The 12,046-nt window shown below is 36.5% G+C and overlaps 1 pseudogene; it reads left to right on the forward strand.

Annotated features, from left to right (window-relative positions):
• LOC115291223 overlaps nucleotides 1–11,734 on the forward strand; it is a 44,736-nt pseudogene extending 33,002 nt beyond the window's left edge.
• The last annotated feature ends 312 nt before the right edge of the window (nucleotides 11,735–12,046 follow it).

Here is a 12,046-nt window from a genome sequence, read left to right on the forward strand (position 1 = left end):
TTTATATGAATACCTTCTGGCACATACATTCGGATCTCTCACATCCATATGTGTCTTTCATTTCCCAGTTTCTCTTAATGTCCCATATTTTTCAGGCCAATAAGACCATAATTTTCGGTTTGTGATCTGCCCAATAGGAACTGGGAAGTGCCCTCCTGGGAAAAGCTTTGTAAATGAAGATCTCACCCTGGTGTTAATCTTTTAGTTCAAGAGAGTCAAATTCTCTTTTTTGTCTGTCTGCCGTTCCTCACTCTTCAATACTTTTATTTATTTATTTTTTAAATGTTTTATTTATTTTTGAGACAGAGAGAGACAGAGTGAGTAGGGGAGGGGCAGAGAGAGAGGGAGAAACAGACTCTGAAGCAGGCTCCAGGCTCTGAGGTGTCAGCACAGAGCCCAATGCGGGGCTCGAACCCACGAATGTGAGATCTTGACTTGAGCCAAAGTCGGAGGCTTAGCCGACTGAGCCACCTAGGCACCCCTCTTCAATACTTTTAAATAGGATTTTTTTGTATTTCCCTAAGAATTGGTAACATTTTTTGCAAGAGGGTTAATTTGTTACAAGTTACTCTGCCAGTACTGGAATCATCTCTGTAATTTTCAGCTGTGTGTATGTGGCAAAGTTGATTTTTTTTTAAAGCTGTGCTTTTTCATCTTTAAATTGGAGATGTTAAGAACGTATACTACATAAGCATGTTATGACAATCTATTGTGAACATTAATGTAAAGCACTGAAAAGGAAGATTGGTAAATTGTAAGAACACACAAACTTTACTCTTAGGCTTACTATAGGAATATCTTTCTCACAAAATCTCTCAGGACTGATATTCTGAGGTTAGCAATAAAAGGAAAAGAACTATTTTTATTGATTTTGAAGTCTGTTACCTGATTGGAAACTTTCTAAAATTCTACTCTATTTTTATATGATAATGAAAATTATTCAGTTTCTGCCACTAAAGAGATAAATTTAAAAATTACCACACACTAGATATTTTACTATTTTTCTCTGAAAAATGGTAAAAGTTATGCACACTAAATTTGCATCCATTAAGCAGATATTCATAGATCAATCTGCTATAATTTGAGGTGAAAATATGAAATATTCCATTATATACTTTTTTGGCTCTATCTCAGTGAAACTTCCATTAAAAAATAATTAAGTAAGTAATAACCAAATAATCACTTGTTAGCACCTAATACCAGTCTTATATATGTACATATACACAGAAACACATATACACAAAAACACACAATTAGCATTATTGTGGTGTTATTTGGAAGTCTGTAGTCCTGGAGTTGTAGAAAATACTATGTCAATAAATGGCTGAGTCAGGTCTTATTATGAAAGGGTTTCTCCTTTTTTAGCTCATTTTGTCAATACCCCCCGTCTCTTCTCAAGCTATGTTCAGCCAGACTAAAATATTTCCTGGCCAATATAACCAGAACGAAGGCAGACACTGAAATGATGTGGCCTCAAGCCCAAGAACTCCAGGGAATCCACCCAAAACTAGGAGAGGCAAGGGATGGGTTTTCCCTTGGAGTTCCTGGAGTGAGTGTGACCCTGCTCACACCTTAATTTCTGATTTGAGGTCTCCAAAACTCTAAGAAAATACATTTCTGTCATTTTAAGTCACGAACTTTGTTGTAGTTTCATAAGACCGCCTCCAAAAACAAATCCACACTTCCATTAACACATTGGCTTCTGAAATGTAAGAGCAATACCTTTTCTACCAGTATCTTTTCTGCAACTCAATGTAGCTCTAACTATATAATATACTTTTTTTAAAGTGAATAGTTTCTTTATTAAAACATTGCTTTTCTGTAGTTATCCATCTTATAACACATCATATAAAACAAGTTCATTTCTAGAGATACAAATATACACTGCACATCACCACTAAAAATATCTTCCCTGGGCTGCTACAATGTTTATTCCTCATTTTGAAATTGTATAAATGGCAATGTAGCACCATTTGTATCATTTACAATATGCCATAGTGAGAACAGTTCTCAGTATTATTTTTTTCTTGAATTTATCATGATCCTCTATGAAGATTATGCCAGTTATATATATAAATCCTTAACAGATGAGAAATGTTAATACAATGGACTTTTCTTAAGAAACATCTAAGTATTTTATGCAACCATTGTTATGCTTGTGAATTCCCTTTTCTGATTACCAGACTTCAGAAAAGGAAAGAGCAAACTAAAATAATGTGTCTTTGCTCATTACTGTTGAAAGACTAAAATGTCTAAGTAAGATTTTGCTAAACACAAATAGTTTTTTACCTGCTAGATGTTTTGATTTTCAATCACCTTACCTTTACAACATTTTCCTCAGTGTGACAAGTCGTAACTTTCAAAATATTTTCTAAACATACATCTTTTAACAACCTCTTAAGTATTTTCCTAGCTATAATCTCATTCGAGCCAAACATGGAACTGTAACTGATAGCTATAATTGACTTTATAGGGAGTTAGAGATTCCTGAATTTTAAACACTGATATATTCAGTATATTTCTGAAGAGTGCACAATTTATCATTTTTTCCAATCATTTAAACCACTATCACCTATCATATACTATAGAGGATTTTTAAAAAATTATAGAATTCAGAGTTTTTTTATTATTAATTTTTAATGTTTATTTATTTTGAGAAAGGGAGAGAGAGAGAGACCATGAATGGGGGGGTGGGGACAGAGGGGGAGAAAGAATCCCAAGCAGGCTCCATGCTGTCAGCACAGAGCCCAAAGTGGAGCTCGAGCTCATGAACCGTGAGATCCTGACCTGAGCCGAAATCAAGTCAGACATTTAAGCAGAGTCACCTAGGCGCCTGAAGTCAGAGTTTTATGTAAATTGCATTATTTTCCTGCTCAGAAAAATGTAAGAAATATTATTTATAAAGTTACTAATTAATATCTATTTTAAGAATAATTATAGTAATAAGCTTGTGCATTTTAAAAACGTGAAAGCCAGTTGAATTTAGGGCAGAAGCTGAAGTTCAACTACATCCCATGAGTTTGTTTCATAAACAATGTGATAATTGTTTACTTATTGATTTATTCTCTTTTGTTATTGTTCTAGTTTTAGATCAGACTGTTCAAAAATGCTAACAGAATATTATAAGGTAATTATGCTTTATTGGAAAACAAAGATACTAAAAAATATAATTTCTTATACAAAATCAGAAAGTCTAAACTATAAACACGTCACAAAATATAGTTTTGCAGATAATATGTATTGTGTTTGTATCTGGAGGTGTTCTTCCTTAAGTCCTTGTGGTAATGGATTTTTAACTCATTCCTCTGCAGAACCTTAACTTCTTTCACCAAAGAATTTATCAGTTTTGTACTGGTACTTTTATACTAGTTTACATTACACAATCTAACCAAATACTGATTCTAATATTTGGAGTAAATACTTATATGATGCTTATAATATGCACGGCTCTTTTCTAAGATCTTTTAATATATTAATCTGTTTAATCTCCCTCACAATTCTATCAGGTGGACATTTTATCATTCACAACTTTATACATAAGGCACAGAGTTTAAGAAATGTATCCCAGGGTTGCCTGGGTGGCTCAGTTGGTTAAGTGTCCGACTTTCCCTCAGGTGATGATCCCGGGGTTCATGAGCTCAACACTCACATTGGGATTTCTGCTGACAATTCAGAGCCTGGATCCTGCTTCAGATTCTGTGTCGCCCTCTCTCTGCCCCTCCCCTGCTCGTGCTCTGTTTCTTGTTTTCTCTCAAAAATAAATAAAAACATTAAGAAAAAAAAAGAAATATATCCCAGAGGTGGAATTAAAAACTCAGGAAATCTTTTTTTCAGAACATGTGCTAACTATTCTCCTACCGTACCTCTCCAAAAAAATAAAACCACTAAAAAAAAATATCGAGGGGAAATATAGAACATTAATTTAAACTTAAAAACCAAAACAGTAATATGTCAAAATATCATCTTGATATTTCTCACTGACCTTCCTGATTTTCTATAAGTCATTACTTTCAGGTGGCTCCTGAATGGTTCAGTCTGTTAAGTGAATGACTCTTCATTTTGGCTCAAGTCAGGATCTCACAGTTCCAGAGTCGGAGCCCAAAGTGCTGACAGCACGGAGTCAGCTTGGGATTCTCTCTTCCTCTAACCCTGTCCCTCCCATGCTCTTGCTCTCTGTCTCTCTCAAAATAATTAAATAAATAAACTTAAAAAATTACGACTTTTCTGAAAATTTCTTCTCCAGGGATGCTTTCTTGTTACTCTGCTTTTCTTCAGACCATTCCTCTGATATTTCCTCCATTGCCTGCTTCTATTAGCCTAAATCTCATCTTATCTCATGGCATTCCAACTTTGCTGGTAAAAAAATCTTTCCTTTCAGACCTTCAGCAGAAGGGATCCTAATTCTAGTATCATATCACTGTCATTTATAAACCAAATCATATACCACAAAAAATGTCCTGATGTCTTCACCAAAATATCTACCTCTCTTAAAAGAAGTGCGCATTTTTTGCCTCTTCTCTTATCCATCCCCTGCTTAGGTACAGATATTCGTTTCTGCATCTCAGTTTCCTCAGCCTTAGCCCTCTAGCCTCCCATATCTAGCAACCCAAACAACTTTAGTAAATTTATTTTTTTAATGTTTATTTGTTTATTTTGAGAGACACACACACGTACACAGAGAGAAAGAGAGAGAGAAGGGGAGGAGCAGTGAGGGAGAGAATCCCAAGCAGGCTCCACTCTGTCAGCATGTAGCCCAATATGAAGTTGGAACCTAATAACCTTGAGATTATGACCTGAGCATAAACCGAGAGTCACATGCTAAACTGCTTAGCCAACTGAGCCTCTCAGATGCCCATCAACAGTAGCACATTTAAATGAATGTGCTTAGAGGCGCCTGGGTGGCTCAGTCAGTTAAGCATCTGACCAGCTCAGGTCATGATCTCAAGATCCATGCGTTCAATCCCCACATTGGGCTCTGTGCTGACAGCTCAGAGCCTGGAGCTTGCTTTTGAATCTGTGTCTCTCTCTCTTTGCCCCTCCCCTCTCAAAAATAGATAAACATTGAAAAAATGCAAATGAACGTGTTTAATATGAAATGCAGCATATCAAACTCTCACAAGGACTATACTATATTGCTGAATCATTTGGGCAACACTTCAGTGACAATTTGGAAGAAAACAATTACACAGTTGGATCAAAATAGTTTTAAAAATTTAGAATTGATAAGATTGAGTAGTGTGATTGACTCCACTTACAACCTAACCATAAATAGTTCCTTTGTCTTAACCATGTCTGCTGAATCAGGACTCAAAATAAGATGCGATGCTACAGATGGTCTGGAATTTCCAATTTGTGGAAGAAAGGAGAAAACCTTACAAATCAGTGAAACTACCACCATGTATGGATTACTGTTAATTTGTGACTAATAGCTAATGTGTATTACTGTTAATTTGTAATTATGACTTGTAATTTTTCAGGTGTGTAAATATAAAATAGAGGAGAGACTTTAAAAGGCCATTTATCACCAGGTTAAAGTATTTTTAAGAGCATATTAATATTATTAATTTGAGGATATTTGGTATTTTTTCATGGAGGTCAGGAAAAACAACAAATATTTAAAAAATATTAATAAGCAATAAAATCTCTTTAAAAATGTATTTTGAAAGTTCTGTGTGCTTTAAAAGTAAACCTGGAAAGAACCTTGACAAATCCTAGGGAGCCTATAAGAAACGTGGAACAATAATAGAGGGTTTAGCAAAAGTTACCAGCTGGAAATTTGACGTTTAAGTTTTCTTATTCACGGAAAACCGAATTAAAACTTTCTTGGGGTGGTGTGGTCCAAAATGATGGTGTAGGAAATCCTGAACTCACCTCCTCCCACAGACACACCAAACATACAGCTACCTATGGAATAACTTCCTCAGGAAAAGACCTAAAAACTAGCTGAGCATCTTCTCCACAACAAAGGATAAAAAAGGGCCACATCAAGATGGGTAGGACAGGCTGAAATGCAGTCTTCCAGTCTTGCCCCAAATCCCTTCCCCCCAGCATGGCAACCCTTAATTAGCAGGCATCTCATAAAGCAGGAGCTACTCCCTGAGAAATAAGGGACTCATGCTCTGTATCAGGCTCCTCAACTCTCAGGACCTGGTACAAAGAGACAAGCCTCCAAAATATCTAGTTTTGAAACACAGGAGAGCTTACGTGCAGGAGACTCAAGGTCTGTGGGGAAGTGAAATTACATTCCTATGCAAAGTCACTCAACCATGGGCCTAGAGGATATTATGATAAATCATAAGTCAGACAGAGAAGGACAAACACCATTTGATTTCACTTGTATGAAACCTAGACAAAACAAACAAATAAACACAACAAAACTCAGACACAGAGAACAGAAAGATGGTTTCTAGAAGGGAGCAGGAAAGTGGAATGAATGAAACAGGTGAAGGGGGCAAGAAATACCAACATCCAATTATAAAATTAACAAGCCATGAAGATGTAACATACAGCATGGTGACTGTGGTCAATAATATTGTGGTGCTTTATAAATGGCTTTAAAATATCTGATTTGCAGCTTTTTTTTTACACTGAATTTGCAACTTAGCACTATGAAAATGTTTCCATTTGGTCATCAGAGGAGCTAAAGCACAGATAATTTGTACAGATTGCGAAGATGATAATTAAGGTTATTACAGTGATAACCCCCAGCATATTTGTAGGCTTCCTAGGCAGTACTAATAACCAGCTCATCATCTTTTAATTAAAATGGTAGTCATTTTGTTTTCTAAAAATAAAATTGGATTCCATTTTTCTGTCAGTGGAATGGCATTTTTACTACAGTAAACATTTTATTTTAGCTTTCATTTGACATTTGAACATTTTTTGTCTTATATGATTCATATTATCAAACTAAATATAAAATAATATCATAATGCCTATCATATCCAGTAAAACATCATGATATATTTATAGGAGGCAGCTGGCTTTTTAAATAGAATCATGACTTGTAATTCTATGTGTTCTTCATAAATAGAAAGAGTATAGACATGACTCTTGCAAATTTTAAATAAATAAGTGGATCTATAAAATAATGCAGTTGAATCCATGCAATTATCACAATTCCACTGTGTTTATAATTATAGTTTTTCTTTCTGAATATTATCATTTTTAAAGTGAAGAATCAGATTTCTAAAAATTTAAGAGCTACCTGAAGACCAATAGATGCTTAAGCAACTTTACAGATTAGGGAGAGACGGCTGGACCAAGCTTTCTAAAACCAAGACTTTCTTAGTGTGTATAAAATAGAGCAGATTAGGGGCATTCTCTGAACTACAAAGTAGAGCCTGATTTTAAAAAGTTGAGGATTTTACAAATGATAAATGTTTTGCTTGCTTGACAAAATTTCTTGAAGATTATAGCAGTTTCATATTGTGCTTCATCAAATCCTATCATTCTCATTCAAACCAAATACGTAATTGCAATCATTCCTCATTTTCCCTTTAACAATTGAAGGGCTAAAAGTTTGAAATACTTTATTTCAGAAAACCAACCACCATTAAAATGATCCTTATTAGCATTTTCATTTTAAGGCCACAATATTCTTTTTGGTTTCCTTTTTATATTCAAAATATTTGAATATAAAAATATGGAAATGGTAAGGAAAATGGCAATTTAGGGCAAATAATATTCTTTCGTATTTAATATCCTATAGTTCATTGGAATGGGCTTAGTTCAGCTCAGTTTTCTTTCACTATATGACTTCAATTGTTACATCAATTTTCTCCTTTTTTTTTTTTTTACAAAACGTACGACTTGAGTTAAATGTTATTATAATGCAATAGTTTAGATAAACATTTTGGTATATAGCATGGCTTTGATACTTTACATTGTGACTATCAATAATATAAACAGAAGTATCAGGCTGCATGCCTGACACCAAGAATTTGAACCAAAGAGATGTCTTGGTTTCAGTCTCTCTCTTCTTCCATATGGGCAGAAGTAATAATAGGCTGACGTGGCTAAGCTGCAGGATATAAGGGGGTGTGTGCGTGTTTGTGTGTGCGTGTGTGTGTGTATGGGCATACACACATACTGGTATACACACACATAAACACATACATACAACATACAGTACACATATGGTAACGCGTATTGATATATGAACCACATTACGGTGAGTGGTTCACATATGCTAAAACAAAATAAATTCAGCCATGTGAATATTTGGGGGACTATCATTTCAGGGCAGGGGTGCCTGAGTGGCTCAGTCAGTTAAGCCTCCGACCTCGCCTCAGGTCATGGTCTCATGGTCCATGAGTTCGAGCCCTGCATCATGCTCCGTGCAGCCAGCTCAGAGCCTGGAGCCTGCTTCAGATTCTGCATCCTCCTCTCTCTCTGCACCTCCTCCAACTTATGCTCTGTCTTTCTCTGTCTTTCAAAAACAAATAAACACTAAAAAAAATTTATAGTTTCAGGGCAAGCATCCACATGAGGAATTAGCTTTTACGTGAAACAAAAAAAATGTCAGAGTAGCAGGAACTGAGTGAGCAAGTTTGGACCAGGTACCTGAGGGCAGAGAGGTTGGGAAGGGCTAGATGAGATGGGAGTAAGTAAACCATGTTGTAAGGGAGATCAGTTTGCATACACTGAGACTAGCAAACATATAAAAAACAAAAATACTCTTTTTGGAGAACTTTATGAAGGGAAGTAGTGAAATAAAAATTGTCCTACTAAAGTTGACTACGGCTTCTGCGGATCAGGAAACACAAGAGTGAAAGCAGATTGATAATCACAAAGCTATTGTCAAAGTCCAGGGTGAGACCATGTTGCCTTTTGAAGATAGTGACACTTGAGCCTGAGAAATGTAGGCAGTGATTAAGGTGCACTGAACAAAGAGGAAGGAACTCTCTATAACGTTGAAACACCAGTAATGACATTTCTGAGAGCAGGTGTTTTATTTCTAGCTAGGTCTCTTATAATTTTTTCCCTAAATCAGATTATACTCACAGTCAGAGATGGGACTGAAAGATCATTTTCCTACTATATTAAAGTGTCACTCCATAAATGAACTCTACAACATATGGTGTATAGATAATGTGTCAAATACATTCATACATACTATCATTGTATATGCTGTCATTTTCTTTTGGCAGATAGAAATACTCAAACTTAGTTCTTCTTATGATCTTTCTTATTATTAAAAAATATTGACATCCCCAGAGAGATTGTTCTTTATGTATATTATGTCTATTTGTATTTGTCACATTAGAAGTTAAGATGGGGAACTTAAAAATATTAATTAATTTCAAGATAAAAATAAACTCATCATATGCTATCCACAAATCAAAACAGAGAAGAGTCACATTGTTTTACATTTTTGCAAATCCTTCAAAGACTAGCCTACTCGAAGATAACTGAATTCTCATATCTATTTCTGCATTCAGTCAGTTGTGATATGTTGTTTTGTTTGACGTGAATGAAGAAAATCTAACCTCACAAGGAATATGTGCATATACATATTTGATACCACACCAAATTTTGACAAATGGTAGTTTCTCTAAGATTACTTGCATATAGAATCTGAAACATGTCGACTAATATTTGTACTTTCTTACATTACAATCCATTGATCTCTCTTCTCCTTTGCATCTCTATCCATTTGTGTTGTTACAACATTAAAGTCATTAGGGAATTATTGGTTCATTGAGGTATGAAGAAACACCAAATACTGATATATGTCTTTGTATGATATCAAATAATATATTTGTTAATACTACCACCAGATTTGTTAACAAAGACTCTATTGGCAAGCTGTGAAGTTTTCAGTGAAAGATTTAAGTTTTTCAAAATTCTCTTTTTTAAAGTTTATTTATTCATTTTGAGAGAGAGAAAGAAAGAGAGAGAGAGAGAGAGAGAGAGAAGACGAGTTGGAGAGGGGCAGAGAGAGAGAGGGAGAGAAAGAATTACAAGCTGGCTCTGTGCTGACACTGCAGAGCTCAAACTTGCTACCTGATGCAGGACTCAAACTTGCCACCTGTGAGATTATGACCTAGAGCCCAAATCAAAAGCTGGATGCTTAACCAACTGAGCCACCCAGACACCCCTAGTTTTTCAAAATTCTAATATTTGGTTAAAATCAATTTTTATTACTCTCAACAAATAGTATCATTTTTTTTGAAGAGACAAGTCCTTTACATTTCAAGAAAATGCCTATAAAGTATGCAAATCTGAATTACTATAGTTTATCTGCCAAAAGTTCTTTCTAGTGAAGTGATTTCCCTAAAAACAAAACAAAACAAAACAAAACCTAATTCAGCTGGCACTTGAAACAATATTCCCCTCCCTCATCACACAAGTGATGAGTGTATATTTCACCCCAGAAAAATACTTTTGTGCTCTTAAAAAATATATTTTATTTTGTTGATCTCCTGAAAGGGCCTTTGGGATGCCCAGAAGTTCATAGAAGTCACTTTGAAGACCACTTAGTAATAGCATGATTAAATTGTTATGCATTTAAATATAAATAATTTTGTGCCTCTGTTTGGAATTTATTAATTTTTACTTATTGAAGAACTGAAGAGGCTTAGATTACTTTCAACCTCTGAGAAGCTTTCACCAGAGAGATGAGAAGAAAGTACACACAGGTACACGTGAATAGGGCTGACTGAATTGAATGCATAAAGTTGGGTCAACTTTTCAGCCTTTGTATATTTAAGATCACAAACTACTTTAAGTCAACCATCCAACTATAATATCAGTGTCTCTGTTTTTATATTGTTAAATTTAACCAATTAAGATGATAAACTGGCTGTCTTTATTTGCATACCTTTTGTTTCCTCCTTCTTCACAGCCTTTGGCTTGCAACTAACCGTCCTGTTTCTTTCCTTCAGGAGCCTGCACTGTGGCAAGTTTGTAATGTTCCTCTTCAACAAGTGTAAGATGTTTTTCTACCTTTATAGTTAAAAAGTAATCATTCAGAAACAGGGGTGAGTCCTCAGACACAAGGACCCGGGGTCTTGGCAGCAGGGCGGGGGTGGGAGCCAGCACTATAGCTTGCGAGGTCAAGTTTAAGGAACAAGGGACTGTCTTGGCTGAGGACCAGCTGGCCCAGATGTCAAAGCAGTTGGCCGTGCTCAAGACCAATCTGGAGGAATTTGCCAGCAAACACAACAGGAGATCTGGGAGAATTTTAAGTTACTGGAACCGTTCCAGGACACATGTGCACCACTGGGGTGGATCCTCTGGCCTCTGGAAAAGGATTTTGTCTGAGATGCTAGGCATGGGAGATTTCTGTTATCAGCTGGGTGTCTAGGTTATCGATGTGTGCCTGGCCTTGCAGCACCGGAATGGAGGTCTGATGACTCTGGGGGAACTGCATCAGTAAGTACTAAAAGGAAGGGGCAAGTTTGCACAGAATGTTGGCCAAGACGACCTTACCAGGGCCATCAAGAGACTGAAGGCACTGGCTTCGGCATCATCCCCGTGCGAGGCGCCTACCTCGTTAGGTCTGTTCCAGCTGAGCCCAATATGGATCAAGCGGTGACGCTGCAGCTGGCCGAGGAAAATGGCCACGTGACTGTCAGCGATTTCAAAACCGGTCTTAAATGGGAGACGGAGCCAGCGTCGTAAGCAGCAAGTGTTGAACACCCTGGCTGGACCCGCAGGCCCCTGGGAAGCTCACTGCTGGCTGCTAGCCCTCCTCACTGACCTCTGCTCCCAGGAGATTACAGCTTGAGGCCAGAGGCGTGCTCCGCTGAGGCTAGGAGTGCAGAAGAGGGTGCGTGCCACAGCGGGCCGGGAAGGAGGGAGGAGATGTTGGTGAACAAAACCTGAACTTTGTTTTTTAAAAAATGAAAAGAAAAAGTAATCATTCAGGTGACACTTTGGCTGTTTGAATATTTTTCTCTCCCCCCCAGTACTTTTCACCAAATGACTCTAGTATTTGTTAGTGATTTGCTTGCATCAATTATTACAGAGAAAGGTGTAAAGTGATTTTCTGATTCTCTCCTTTCTGATTTTATTAGCTGACATTATAAACTATTTTATA

This window comes from Suricata suricatta, chromosome 5, assembly GCF_006229205.1.
Source record: "Suricata suricatta isolate VVHF042 chromosome 5, meerkat_22Aug2017_6uvM2_HiC, whole genome shotgun sequence".
Lineage (NCBI taxonomy): Eukaryota > Metazoa > Chordata > Mammalia > Carnivora > Herpestidae > Suricata > Suricata suricatta.